This window comes from Oncorhynchus clarkii, chromosome 12, assembly GCF_045791955.1.
Source record: "Oncorhynchus clarkii lewisi isolate Uvic-CL-2024 chromosome 12, UVic_Ocla_1.0, whole genome shotgun sequence".
NCBI classification, from domain to species: Eukaryota; Metazoa; Chordata; class Actinopteri; order Salmoniformes; family Salmonidae; genus Oncorhynchus; species Oncorhynchus clarkii.
In genome coordinates, this window is record NC_092158.1 from 841994 (window position 1) to 857684 (window position 15691).

The window sequence follows — 15691 nt, forward strand, 5'->3', positions numbered from 1 at the left end:
TCGCAGAGCTCCGCAGCACACTTTAAAAAGATTCGTATGAACACCCTGCAACTGGATCTGTAACCGTTGAAAAAAAAAAACGCCTATTTGTGACCATTGCCAAGTTGTCATTGTTCCGTTTCTCTTAAATGACGATAGATAAATGGCTGGTTCTTTTTTTATTGACACCGGAGGCTCCTTGACTTTGACCTGAAGTGGAAAAATAATTTCTCTATTTCCATTTAGGACCTTTAATCCCAGAAAAACGGCCATAACTCAAAAACCGTCGAGGCCTAGACGCCATCTTGTTCGGGGCCAACTGCCCATTATGCCAAACCTACGCTCACCGAGTTTCGGCTTCGAAATATTTTCCGTTTTCGAGATAAGGCCCCGTCGTGATTCGTGATGTTTTGCCAAATTGCCATATGATTCCGTATGCCCTCTTGTGGGAAATTCCGGGATAGCGGAAAAACGCTCAAAAACTTGTTTATTTTATAAAACGGAAACCGAATGTCCGACAAAGTTCATTTGATGACTTCCCGGTAGGTCTGGCCCTACCGCACGGCCCGACGCCGACCGCGAATTTTACAAACGATTTCGGACGTCTAGTAAGGGACCGTACATTTGCAATATGGACTTTCTCACTGATCATACACGAAATGCCGAAATGTTCCCTTAAGGTATGACAGTGCCACGTTGAAAGTCACAGAGCCCTTTAGGAAGGCCATTCTACTGCCAATGTTTGTCTCTGGAGATTGTATGGCTGTGTGCTCGATTTATACACCTGTCAGCAATTGGTGTGGCTGAAATAGCTGAATCCACTAATTTGAAGGGCTGTCCAATAAATTTAGTGTATCTTATTTGAAAGCATTACTGAAAGCATTCAGGCATTGTTATATACAACCTTTGTAGCTAAGTATTTAGAACATTTTCTTTGTTGTTGCTGAGGCAGTGCTTGTCATCTTGGTTCAAGTTTCACAGTCAGTATGAGGTCATTTTGTTCAGGGTGAAAGAATGATCCGTCAATAATTCAGCTAGTTTGCTGGTCATTTAGGTAAAGGGGGGTGTCAATTGAATATGGTAGTGTCTACATACAAATAGGATAAGACTACTATAGAAAAAGCAAGATAATGTATTTGGATGCAGGACTCGAATGGCAAGTGTGTCGGTATGCATTCTAGTCGTGCGCTTGGATGCACAATCCACAAATGGAAGGTACTGTTTGTGTGTAAAATGTACGCAGTTCCCTTTTTCATTTGCCTCCAGAATAATACAATTTTAATTAATCAATAGCCACTTTCGCTGAGTTGACATACCATTATATTCAGCCTGTTTCAGTTCGCAACATGATTTCAAATCTGCTTGCTAAACTCGCTGCTGAAATACAAATTATTCATGGATTTAATAGACCCACAATGTTATGGATTTTGAATTAGATTTAATAGACCCACAATGTTATGGATTTTGAATTAGATTTAATAGACCCACAATGATATGGATATTAAATTAGATTTAATAAACCCACATGGATTATGGATTTTCAGTTAGATTTAATAGACCCAAATGGAATAATGTTGGCCCTACCAGACAGTTAATTTAATACTTAGTAGTATTCAAAAAAACTAAAACATCACTACAAAAATCCATAAACCTATGCAGTATCAACTATGCTTTTTTTCGTTGTTTTGCTTTTGTTTTCTGCCTTGTTCTAGCCTTAGTTAATGCATTGTGGGATTGAATGGCCAATCCATATCATTATCTGTTCTTTGACACACCCTAATGTTGTATTGAAATAAGTATTAGGTCTTCTTGTCTAACTTCTCTTTTTACTTTGTTTCCAGGTGGAGTTCTCCTCTTAAAGTCCAATAATGGAGACGAAATGCAATAATTATTTCCTTGAGAGTCTGAAAAGCGGGCGGACATGAAGTCCAAGTTGGACTACTTAATATTTGAGCACTTCCTGCCAGCCCTGTGTAGGTACAGAGAAATAATAGCCACGCTGGTAGGAGGAGACGGGCTACCCTGGTGCCATGGTATTAATAAATCATTGTGTATACTTGATTAATTGATTTACATGAGTTGACTTTGAAATGTGTTTATAATTCCCATTTCATGATTGAAGGCCCTAAAAATTGTCAAAGACCCCAGTCACCCCAGTCATAGACTGTTCTCTCTACTACCGCATGTCAAGCGGTACCGGGGTGCCAAGTCTAGGACCAAAAGGATTCTCAACAGTATTTACCCCCAAGCCATAAGACACCTGTCATGACTGTCCTGATCAGGTCAGGTTACAGGAGACCACAACCCTACAGATTATCTCTCAACCCCAACAGAGGAGGAGAGTTCTAGGGGTCTGAAGATGTGGGGTTTTATGACCCCTCACACCCCTGGTAAATCTCAGGCCACAGACAAATTCCTTTGTCCTGTTACTATGGAGAACCAGCCTCAGAACATTAACTTCTTCGATATAGTTCCCGTTTTAAACAAGATATTTTGTCACGAAAAGATGCTCGACTATGCATATAATTGACAGCTTTGGAAAGAAAACACTCTGACGTTTCCAAACCTGCAAAGATATTGTCTGTGAGTTCCACAGAACTGATGTTACAGAAAAAACCCAGATAAAAATACAATCAGGATGTGACGCATTTTTTGAAACCCCCTCAATGACTCCTTATATGGCTGTGGAGGAGCTAGGAGTCAGATTACCTTTTCCACGTTTTCCCCAAGGTGTCTGCAGCATTGTGACGTATTTGTAGGCATATCAGTGGAAGATTGACCATAAGAGACTACATTTACCAGGTGGAATTGTGAAAAACACCTTGAGGATTGATTCTAAACAACGTTTGCCATGTTTCTGTCGATATTATGGAGCTAATTTTGAAAAAAGTTTGGCGTTGTGACTGCATTTTCGTTTTTTGTCCTAGACAAACGTGATGAACAAAACGGAACCATTTCTCTTACACAAATAATCTTTTTGGAAAAAATGAACATTTGCTATCTAACTGAGAGTCTCGTCATTGAAAACATCTGAAGTTCTTCAAAGGTAAATTATTTTATTTGAATGCTTTTCTTGTTTTTGTGAAAATGTTGCCTGCTGAATGCTAGGCTTAATGCTATGCTAGGCTATCAATACTCTTACACAAATGCTTGTGTAGCTTTGGTTAAAGCATATTTTGAAAATCTGAGATGACAGTGTTGTTAACAAAAGGCTAAGCTTGTGTTTCAATATATTTATTTCATTTAATTTGCGATTTTCATGAATAGGAAACGTTGCGTTATGGTAATGAGCTTGAGGCTATGATTACGCTCCCGGATACGGGATTGCTCGACGCTAGAGGTTAAACATGAAATAAAGGGACTTTGGAACAATGGTTTCCGTCAGCCACAATCCTCGTGACGATAGATGGAATATGAAAATGTATGTCATTTTTGTTTTGTTATTAACCTGTTGGATCTCTGGGGGCGCTATTTCATTTTTGGATAAAAAACGTTCCCGTTTTAAGCGCGATATTTTGTCACGAAAAGATGCTCGACTATGCATATTCTTGACCGTTTTGGAAAGAAAACACTCTGAAGTTTCAGAATCTGCAAAGATTTTGTCTGTAAGTGCCCCAGAACTCATTCTACAGGCGAAACCAAGATGATGCATCACCCAGGAATTAGCAGAATTTCTGAAGCTCTGTTTTCCATTGTCTCCTTATATGGCTGTGATTGCGCAAGGAATGAGCCTACACTTTCTGTCGTTCGCCCAAGGTCTTAGCAGCATTGTGACGTATTTGTAGGCATATCATTGGAAGATTGACCATAAGAGACTACATTTTCCAAGTGTCCGCCTGGTGTCCTGCGTCGAATTCGGTGCGTAATTGCCAGCTGCTTCCACTTTACCATTTGATTCAGGGGAGAAAGCATGTGTCCAAGAACGATGTATCAATGAAGAGATATGTGAAAAACACCTTGATGATTGATTCTAAACAGCGTTTGCCATGTTTTCAGTCGATATTATGGAGTTAATTTGGAAAAAAGTTCGCGTTTTGAGGACTGAATTTTCGGTTTTTTTTTGGTAGCCAAATGTGATGTATAAAACGGAGCTATTTCTAATACACAAAGAATCTTTTTGGAAAAACTGAGCATCTGCTATCCAACTGAGAGTATCCTCATTGAAAACATCAGAAGTTCTTCAAAGGTAAATGATTTTATTTGAAGGCTTTTATGTTTTTGTTGAAATGTTGCGTGCTGGATGCTAACGCTATGCTAACGCTAAATCCTTTGTTTGCTAGCTACTGTTACACAAATTATTGTTTTCCTATGGTTGAGAAGCATATTTTGAAAATCTGAGATGACAGTTTTGTTTACAAAAGGCTAAGCTTGCGAGATGGCATATTTATTTCATTTCATTTGCGATTTTCATGAATAGTTAACGTTGCGTTATGGTAATGAGCTTGAGTCTGTATTCCTGATACCGGATCCGGTATGGGGAGTTCCAAGAGGTTAAAGGTTAATAGATGACGTTATTACGAAAACATTGTAATGTGAAGAGTTTTCCTAGTGTAACGGTTTTCTTGATGTGAAGGAGAGGCGGACCAAAACGCAGCGTGGTGGTTTGTTCATGGTACTTTAATAAAGACACTATACATGAATAAACTAACAAAAACAATAAATGTGCGAAAACCTAAACAGCCCTATCTGGTGCAAACACAGAGACAGGAACAATCACCCACGAAACAGTCAAAGAATATGGCTGACTAAATATGGTTCCCAATCAGAGACAACAATAAACACCTGCCTCTGATTGAGAACCACTCCAGACAGCCATAGACTATACTAGAAACCCCTACTAAGCCACAAACCCAATACCTAACAAAAACCACAAGACAAAACACACCACATACAAAACCCATGTCACACCCTGGCCTGACCAAATTAATAAAGAAAACACAAAATACTAAGACCAGGGCGTGACACCTAGTATATGTTCGATGTTTATACATTGTAAGTTGTATGGAAAATATCCAAATCAAAGAGAATGTTTTGGGGAAGATGAAATTTTAACCTCTAGTGACTCCCAAACCCGCATGCGGGAGCGTAATCATCGCCTGAAACTAATTAGCATAACACAACGGACATAAATCTTCCTAGAAAATATTCCTATTCATGAAAATCACAAATTAAATATATTGAGACACAGCTTAACCTTTTGTTAATCACCCTGTCATCTCAGATTTTCAAAATATGCTTTACAGCCAACGCTAGACAAGCATTTGTGTAAGTTTATCGATAGCCTAGCATAGCATTATGCCTTGCTAGCAGCAGGCAACCTTAATACGGAAATCAGAAAAGCAATCAAATTAAATCGTTTACCTTTGATGAACTTCAGATGTTTTCACTCACGAGATAGCCAAAGTTCATTTTTTCCCAAAATATTATTTTTGTAGGTGAAACAGCTCCGTTTGTTCTTCACGTTTGGCTGAGAAATCGCCCGGAAATTGCGGTCACCACAACGCCGAAAAATATTCCAAATTAGCTTCATAATATCGACAGAAACATGACAAACGTTGTTTAGAATCCATCCTCAAGGTGCTTTTCTAATATCTATTCGATAATATATCCGTCGGGACAATTCGTTTTTCACTAGGACCGATTGGAGTAATGGCTACCTCTGTATTTTATGCGAGAATCTCTCTCGGAGCCACCATGTGACCACTTACGCAATGTGGCCGCCTACGGCTATTCTTCAACAGAAATGCGTAAAACTATGTCACAATGCTGTATACACCTTGGGGAATACGTAGAAAGCGTAAGCTCGTTGATGGTACATTCACAGCCAAATAGGGAGTCATTGGAACGGAGCACTTTCAAAACCTGGGCACTTCCGGATTGGATTTATCTCAGGCTTTCGCCTGCAATATCAGTTCTGTTACACTCACAGACAATATCTTTACAGTTTTGGAAACGTTAGTGTTTTCTATCGAAAGCTGTCAATTATATGCATATTCTGCTAGTTGCCCCCTAGAACCAAGAGGTTGTTAGTTGTCTAAAATTGGATTTGAATAAAATCTAGACCTTGCCTCATTAACTTGGTATGCCCAGAGAATTGCCCTAAAGGCGGTTACCCCCACTTCTGACCCAAGGGTATAAAACCTGTGAGTATAGAATTTAAAGGAGACTACGTGACCCAAGCTGCAGCAAGGTCTAAAAAGTCAACAAACCCAGAACGCAACGCAAGTTTGAAGACAAAGAAATCATTTTCTACCCAAGCTACGGGTGAGTAGGTGTGTCTAAGCGGGTGAATTCAAGTCGAACCACCTAGCCTCCATCTCCCATCGAATCGTGGTATCTAAAGGGTTTCATTCCTATGCTGTGAGCTCCCCAGAAGACCTTCAGAGCAAAGGTTGAGGGAACAGACTCCTAAGCCAAAAGGACACTGACATTGGGAGGATGATCAGAGAGGTGCGCCGGAGTAGTGAGTCATCGAGCAGCCCTGACGGTCCACGCAGAGAATACTTGGATATCATCCCCACGTAATTACATCTTATATTCTGACCCATAAGAGCGGCAGTTTTGGGCAAGGCTAGGGTTAGAATAGCATAGCTGACAAATTCACCCAAATGTATATTTCTCTTGTGTACTTTCTTTTTTCTTGTGTACTTTCTCTTTTGAAATCCCCATTGTCGGTAACACGCACCATAGTGTGTTGGCCCGTTATACTAAGTTCTAATCAATAGCCTATAATGTGTTTTGTCTATGTGTGTCTTTTATCATAATTTTAGCTTTTTACAAAATACATAACTAAGATTGGTGTGGTGTGAACTCATTGGTGAGACCCGGGTCCGTGCAGATTCACGGGCTATACGACGTTCAGAACGAGATTGGTAGAGGTAACTGGTTAATTAGCGACTGTGGTAAAATCGTTATTCTGATATCCTTTGATTTAATTTGGGAAATTGAAACTCAACAAAAACTAGTTTTCCCATGGTGCCCCAGGTTAATGAGTTAATAATTGCTTGATTTAGTTAATCACGCAATTAGAAACTTTAATCATTCGAGGAACAACAGTCATCACATTAATTAATACAACTTCATGACACTCCTGAACAGGTAATCAAATGGCTACCCGGATTATCTGCATTGTTTGCCACCCCAACCCCTCTTTTACGCTGCTGCTACTCTCTGTTTATCATACATCCACAGTCACTTTAACTATACATTCATGTACATACTACCTCAATTGGGCCGACCAACCAGTGCTCCCGCACATTGGCTAACCGGGCTATCTGCATTGTGTCCCACCCACCACCCGCCAACCCCTCTTTTACTCTACTGCTACTCATATATGCATAGTCACTTTAACAATATCTACATGTACATACTACCTCAATCAGCCTGACTAACTGGTGTCTCTATATAGCCTCTCTACTGTATATAACCTCTCTACTATATATAGCCTCTACTGTATAGAGCCTCACTACTGTATATAGCCTCTCTACTGTATATAGCCTCGCTACTGTATATAGCCTCGCTACTGTATATAGCCTCTCTACTCTATATAGCCTCTCTACTGTATATAGCCTCTCTACTGTATATAGCCTCTACTGTATATAGCCTGTCTTTTTAATGTTGTTTTATTTCTTTACTTAACTATTGTTCACCTAATAAATGTTTTGCACTATTAGTTAGAGCCTGTAAGTAAGCATTTCACTGTAAGGTCTACAACACCTGTTGTATTCAGCATTTCACTGTAAGGTCTACTACACCTGTTGTATTCAGAATTTCACTGTAAGGTCTACTACACCTGTTGTATTCGGCGCACGTGACAAACTTTGATTTGATTTGAATACAGTCACACAGGTTGGATGGGAGGGAAAGGTGTGTGTGTGTGTGTGTGTGTGTGTGTGTGTGTGTGTGTGTGTGTGTGTGTAGGTAAGTAAAGAAATAAAACAACAGTAAAAAGACATTTGAAAAAAGAGTAACAGAGCTATATACAGACACCTGTTAGTCAGGCTTATTGAGGTAGTATGTAGATATGATTAAAGTGACTATGCATATATGATGGCCAGAGAGTAGCAGAAGCGTAAAAGAGGGGTTGGCGGTTGGTGGGACACGATGCAGATAGCCCGGTTAGCCAATGTGCGGGAGCACTGGTTGGTGTGGCCAATTGAGGTAGTATGTACATGAATGTATAGTTAAAGTGACTGTGCATATAAGATAAACAGAGAGTAGCAGCAGCGTAAAAGAGGGGTTGGGGGTGGGCACACAATGCAAATAGTCCGGGTAGCCATTTCATTACCTGTCCAGGAATCTTATGGCTTGGGGGTAAAAACTGTTGAGAAGCCTTTTTGTCCTAGACTTGGCACTCTTGCTATGCAGTAGTAGAGAGAACAGTCTATGACTGGGGTGGCTGGGGTCTTTGACAATGTTTAGGGCCTTCCTCTGACACAGCCTGGTATAGAGGTCCTGGATGGCAGGAAGCTTTGCCCCAGTGATTTACTGGGCCTTACGCACTACCCTCTGAAGTGCCTTGCGGTCGGAGGCCGAGCAATTGCCGTACCAGGCAGTGATGCAACCAGTTGAGAAGCCTTTTGAGGATCTCAGGACCCATGACAAATCTTTTTAGTTTAGGGGGAATAGGCTTTGTCGTGCCCTCTTCACGACTGTCTTGATGTGTTTGGACCAATCTAGTTTGTTGTTGATGTGGACACCAAGGAATTTGAAGCTCTCAACCTGCTCCACTACAGCCCCGTCGATGAGAATGGGGACGTGCTCGGTGTTCCTTTTCCTGTAGTCCACAATCATCTCCTTAGTCTTGGTTACATTGAGGGAGAGGTTGGGGGCAGCCTGTCAGGAAGTCCAGGATCCAGTTGCAGAGGGAGGTGTTTATTCCCAGGATCCTTAACTTAGTGATGAGCTTTGAGGGCACTATGGTGTTGAACGCTGAGCTGTAGTCAATGAAAATCATTCTCACATAGGTGTTCTTTTTGTCCAGGTGGGAAATGGCAGTGTGGAGTGCAATAGAGATTGCATCATCTGTGGATCTGTTTGGGCGGTATGCAAATTGGAATGGGTCTAGGGTTTCTGGGATAATGGTATTCATGTGAGCCATTACCAGCCTTTCAAAGCACTTCATGGCTACGGACGTCTGTAGTCATTTAAAGGGTGGTTTAGCGGAAGGAATAAGGTAGCCCAGGTTGAATGGGAGGGACAGGCTAGTTTAGTGGAAGGAATAAGGTAGCCAGCTTTTTAAGAAGGCCTCTGGAATCAGTTGATGCATTACTCTTTATTCTAACTCAGCGCTGGACACAAAGGGGTTTTATTGACAGTGTAAGTAAAAGGTAGCTGAATGGTAGGAATTGTCCAGTAAGGAAAGGGTTTCGCATTTCAGATAAATTAAATACTGGACCCGGGCCTATAGTGTAGGGGGAGAGAGAGGGAGAGGTGGGGGGAGAGAGAGGGAGAGGTGGGGGGAGAGAGGGAAAGGTGGGGGGAGAGAGAGGGAGATCTGGGGGAGAGAGAGGGAGAGGTGGAGGGAGAAAGAGGGAGAGCTGGAGCGAGAGAGAGGGAGAGCTGGAGCGAGAGAGAGCTGGAGCGAGAGAGAGGGAGAGGTGGGGCGAGAGAGGGAGAGGTGGGGCGAGAGAGGGAGAGGTGGGGCGAGAGAGAGGGAGAGGTGGGGCGAGAGAGAGGGAGAGGTGGGGGGAGAGAGAGGGAGAGGTGGGGGGAGAGAGAGGGAGAAGTGGGGGGAGAGAGAGGGAGAGGTGGGGGGAGAGAGAGGGAGAGGTGGGGGAGAGAGAGGGAGATTCTGGGGGAGAGAGAGGGAGAGGTGTGGCAGAGCGTTGGCGAGCGGGGGGCGAGAGAGGGAGAGGTGGAGGAGAGAGAGGGAGATTCTGGGGGGAGAGAGAAGGAGCTGGGAGTCTATGGCTTTTACCTCCAGTCCCTACAGTATGGTTAAGCAGGAGTTGGCATAAAGAGATTCATGTTCAATTTCACAGAGAGCAGCCAGTGCTCTAGAACCATTTTAACACTCCAGATAAATATATTGATTATAATAAACCATCAGTCATTAAAGATTGTCTCATGGGAAAAGCCTTTTAGTCTCCTGGTAGAATATGTATTCATATGGCAGAATAACTCCACAGTTCATCGAGGAGTCTAAGATGTGAAACTCATTTGTTTTACTGTTCAGGGAAAATGGTCTGGTTCCACTGGAATAACTAGAGATTATGTAATCAGATGTTATATAAACAGGTCTGGGAACTGGGCTAAAGGACAAACAGGTCTGGGAACTGGGCTAGGACTACTGATCTGGACTGATGCGGTGAGGTAGTGAGGAGGACTACTAATCTGATGTGGTGAGGTAGTGAGGAGGACTACTAATCTGATGTGGTGAGGTAGTGAGGAGGACTACTAATCTGGATTGATGTGGTGAGGTAGTGAGGAGGACTACTAATCTGATGTGGTGAGGTAGTGAGGAGGACTACTGATCTGGACTGATGTGGTGAGGTAGTGAGGAGGACTACTGATCTGATGTGGTGAGGTAATGAGGAGGACTACTGATCTGGACTGATGTGGTGAGGTAGTGAGGAGGACTACTGATCTGATGTGGTGAGGTAGTGAGGAGGACAACTGATCTGATCTGATGTGGTGAGGTAATGAGGAGGACTACTGATCTGATGTGGTGAAGTAGTGAGGAGGACTACTGATCTGGACTGATGTGGTGAGGTAGTGAGGAGGACTACTGATCCTATCTGATGGGTTGAGGTAATGAGGAGGACGAGTGATCTGATGTAGTGAGGTAGTGAGGAGGACTACTGATCCTATCTGATGTGGTGAGGTAGTGAGGAGGACTACTGATCTGATGTGGTGAGGTGTTGAGGAGGACAACTGATCTGATCTGATCTGATGTGGTGAGGTAGTGAGGAGGACTACTGATGTTGTGAGGTGTTGAGGAGGACTACTGATCGGGGATGATGTGGTGAGATAGTGAGGAGGACTACTGATCTGATGTGGTGAGGTAGTGAGGAGGACTACTGATCTGGAATGATGTGGTGAGGTAGTGAGGAGGACTACTGATCTGGACTGATGTAGTGAGGAGGACTACTGATCTGATGTGGTGAGGTAGTGAGGAGGACTACTGATCTGATCTGATGTGGTGAGGTAGTGAGGAGGACTACTGATCTGATGTGGTGAGGTAATGAGAAGGACTACTGATCTGATGTAGTGAGGAGGACTACTGATCTGATGTGGTGAGGTAGTGAGGAGGACTACTGATCTGATGTGGTGAGGTAGTGAGGAGGACTACTGATCTGATGTGTTGAGGTAATGAGGCGGACTACTGATCTGGACAGATGTGGTGAGGATGACTACTGATCTGAGGTGGTGATGTTGTTAGGAGGACTACTGAACTGATCTGATGTGGTGAGGTAGTGAGCAGGACTACTGATCTCATGTGGTGAGGTAGTGAGGAGGACTACTGATCTGGACTAATGTGCTGAGGTAGTGAGGGGTACTACTGATCTGATGTGGTGAGGTAATGAGGAGGACTACTGATCTGATGTGGTGAGGTAGTGAGGAGGACTACTGATCTGATGTGGTGAGGTTGTGAGGAGGACTACTAATCTGGACTGATGTGCTGAGGATGACTACTGATCTGATGTGGTAAGGTTGTGAGGAGGACTGCTAATCTGGACAGATGTGCTGAGGATGACTACTGATCTGATGTGGTAAGGTTGTGAGGAGGACTGCTAATCTGGACAGATGTGGTGAGGTAGTGAGGAGGACTACTGATCTGGACTGATGTGGTGAGGTAATGAGAAGGACTACTGATCTGGCAAGCAAGACAACTCCAACACCATCACCTGGCATCACAGACCACAGAGAGACTGATGATGACTATATGGCCAGCAAGACAACTCCAACACCATCACCTGGCATCACAGACCACAGAGAGACTGAGGATGACATCATGGCCAGCAAGACAACTCCATCACCTGGCATCACAGACCACAGAGAGACTGATGATGACATTATGGCCAGCAAGACAACTCCAACACCATCACCTGGCATCACAGACCACAGAGAGACTGAGGACGACATCATGGCCAATAAGACAACTCCATCACCTGGCATCACAGACCACAGAGAGACTGAGGAAGACATCATGGCCAGCAAGACAACTCCACCACCTGGCATCACAGACCACAGAGAGACTGAGGAAGACATCATGGCCAGCAAGACAACTCCATCACTTGGCATCACAGACGACAGAGAGACTAAGGATGACATCATGGCCAGCAAGACAACTCCAACACCATCACCTGGCATCACAGACCACATAGAGACTGAGGAAGACATCATGGCCAGCAAGACATCTCCAACACCATCACCTAGCCTCACAGTCCACAGAGAGACTTATGATGACATCATGGCCAGCAAGACAACTCCAACACCATCACCTGGCATCACAGACCACAGAGAGACTGAGGAAGACATCATGGCAAGCAAGACAACTCCACCACCTGGCATCACAGACCACAGAGAGACTGAGGACGACATGATGCCATTAAGACAACTCCAACACCATCACCTAGCATCACAGACCACAGAGAGACTGAGGATGACATCATGGCCAGCAAGACAACTCCAACACCACACCTGGCATCACAGACCACAGCGAGACTGAGGAAGACATCATGGCAAGCAAGACAACTCCATCGCCTGGCATCACAGGACACAGAGAGACTGAGGACGACATCATGGCCATTAAGACAACTCCATCACCATCACCTAGCATCACAGACCAAAGAGAGACTGAGGAAGAAATCATGGCCAGCAAGACAACTCCATCACCTAGCATCACAGACCAAAGAGAGACTGAGGAAGACATCATGGCCAGCAAGACAACTCCAACACCATCACCTGGCATCACAGACCACAGAGAGACTGAGGATGACATCATGGCCAGCAAGACAACTCCATCACCTGGCATCACAGACCACAGAGAGACTGAGGAAGACATCATGGCCAGCAAGACAACTCCAAAACCATCACCTGGCATCACAGACCACAGAGAGACTGAGGATGACATCATGGCCAATAAGACAACTCCAACACCATCACCTGGCATCACAGACCACAGAGAGACTTAGGATGACATCATGGCCAGCAAGACAACTCCAACACCATCACCTGGCATCACAGACCACAGAGAGACTGAGGAAGACATCATGGCAAGCAAGACAACTCCACCACCTGGCATCACAGACCACAGAGAGACTGAGGACGACATCATGCCATTAAGACAACTCCAACACCATCACCTAGCATCACAGACCACAGAGAGACTGAGGAAGACATCATGGCAAGCAAGACAACTCCATCGCCTGGCATCACAGACCACAGAGAGACTGAGGACGACATCATGGCAAGCAAGACAACTCCAACACCATCACCTGGCATCACAGACCACAGAGAGACTGAGGAAGACATCATGGCAAGCAAGACAACTCCATCGCCTGGCATCACAGACCACAGAGAGACTGAGGACGACATCATGGCAAGCAAGACAACTCCATCGCCTGGCATCACAGACCACAGAAAGACTGAGGACGACATCATGGCCAGCAAGACAACTCCAACACCATCACCTGGCATCACAGACCACAGAGAGACTGAGGATGACATCATGGCCAGCAAGACAACTCCATCACCTGGCATCACAGACCACAGAGAGACTGAGGAAGACATCATGGCCAGCAAGACAACTCCAACACCATAACCTAGCATCACAGACCACAAAGAGACTGAGGACGACATCACGGCCAGCAAGACAACACCAACACCATCACCTGGCATCACAGACCACAGAGAGACTGAGGATGACATCATGGCCAGCAAGACAACTCCACCACCTGGCATCACAGACCACAGAGAGACTGAGGACGACATCATGGCCATTAAGACAACTCCAACACCATCACCTGGCATCACAGACTACAGAGAGACTGAGGAAGACATCATGGCCAGCAAGACAACTCCATCACCTGGCATCACAGACGACAGAGAGACTGATGATGACATCATGGGCAGCAAGACAACTCCAACACCATCACCTGGCATCACAGGCCACAGAGAGACTGAGGACGACATCACGGCCAGCAAGACAACACCAACACCATTACCTGGCATCACAGACCACAGAGAGACTGAGGAAGACATCATGGCCAGCAAGACAACTCCAACACCATCACCTAGCATCACAGACCACAGAGAGACTGAGGACGACATCATGGCCAGCAAAACAACTCCAACACCATCACCTGGCATCACAGAACACAGAGAGACTGTGGATGACATTATGGCCAGCAAGACAACTCCAACACCATCACCTGGCATCACAGACCACAGAGAGACTTAGGATGACATCATGGCCAGCAAGACAACTCCAACACCATCACCTGGCATCACAGACCACAGAGAGACTGAGGAAGACATCATGGCCAGCAAGACAACTCCACCACCTGGCATCACAGACCACAGAGAGACTGAGGACGACATCATGGCCATTAACACAACTCCAACACCATCACCTAGCATCAAATACCACAGAGAGACTGAGGAAGACATCATGGCCAGCAAGACAACTCCATCACCTGGCATCACAGACGACATAGAGACTGATGATGACATCATGGCCAGCAAGACAACTCCAACACCATAACCTAGCATCACAGACCACAAAGAGACTGAGGACGACATCACGGCCAGCAAGACAACTCCACCACCTGGCATCACAGACCACAGAGAGACTGAGGATGACATCATGGCCAGCAAGACAACTCCACCACCTGGCATCACAGACCACAGAGAGACTGCGGACGACATCATGGCCATTAAGACAACTCCAACACCATCACCTGGCATCACAGACCACAGAGAGACTGAGGACGACATCATGGCCATTAAGACAACTCCAACTCCATCACCTGGCATCACAGACGACAGAGAGACTGAGGAAGACATCATGGCCAGCAAGACAACTCCAACACCATCACCTGGCATCACAGACTACAGAGAGACTGAGGATGACATCATGGCCAGCAAGACAACTCCAACACCATCAACTAGCATCACAGACCACAGAGAGACTGAGGAAGACATCATGGCCAGCAAGACAACTCCATCACCTGGCATCACAGACGACAGAGAGACTGATGATGACATCATGGCCAGCAAGACAACTCCAACACCATCACCTGGCATCACAGACCACAGAGAGACTGAGGAAGACATCATGGCCAGCAAGACAACTCCAACACCATCACCTAGCATCACAGACCACAGAGAGACTGAGGACGACATCATGGCCAGCAAAACAACTCCAACACCATCACCTGGCATCACAGAACACAGAGAGACTGTGGATGACATTATGGCCAGCAAGACAACGCCAACACCATCACCTGGCATCACAGACCACAGAGAGACTTAGGATGACATCATGGCCAGCAAGACAACTCCAACACCATCACCTGGCATCACAGACCACAGAGAGACTGAGGAAGACATCATGGCCAGCAAGACAACTCCACCACCTGGCATCACAGACCACAGAGAGACTGAGGACGACATCATGGCCAGCAAGACAACTCCACCACCTGGCATCACAGACCACAGAGAGACTGAGGACGACATCATGGCCATTAAGACAACTCCAACACCA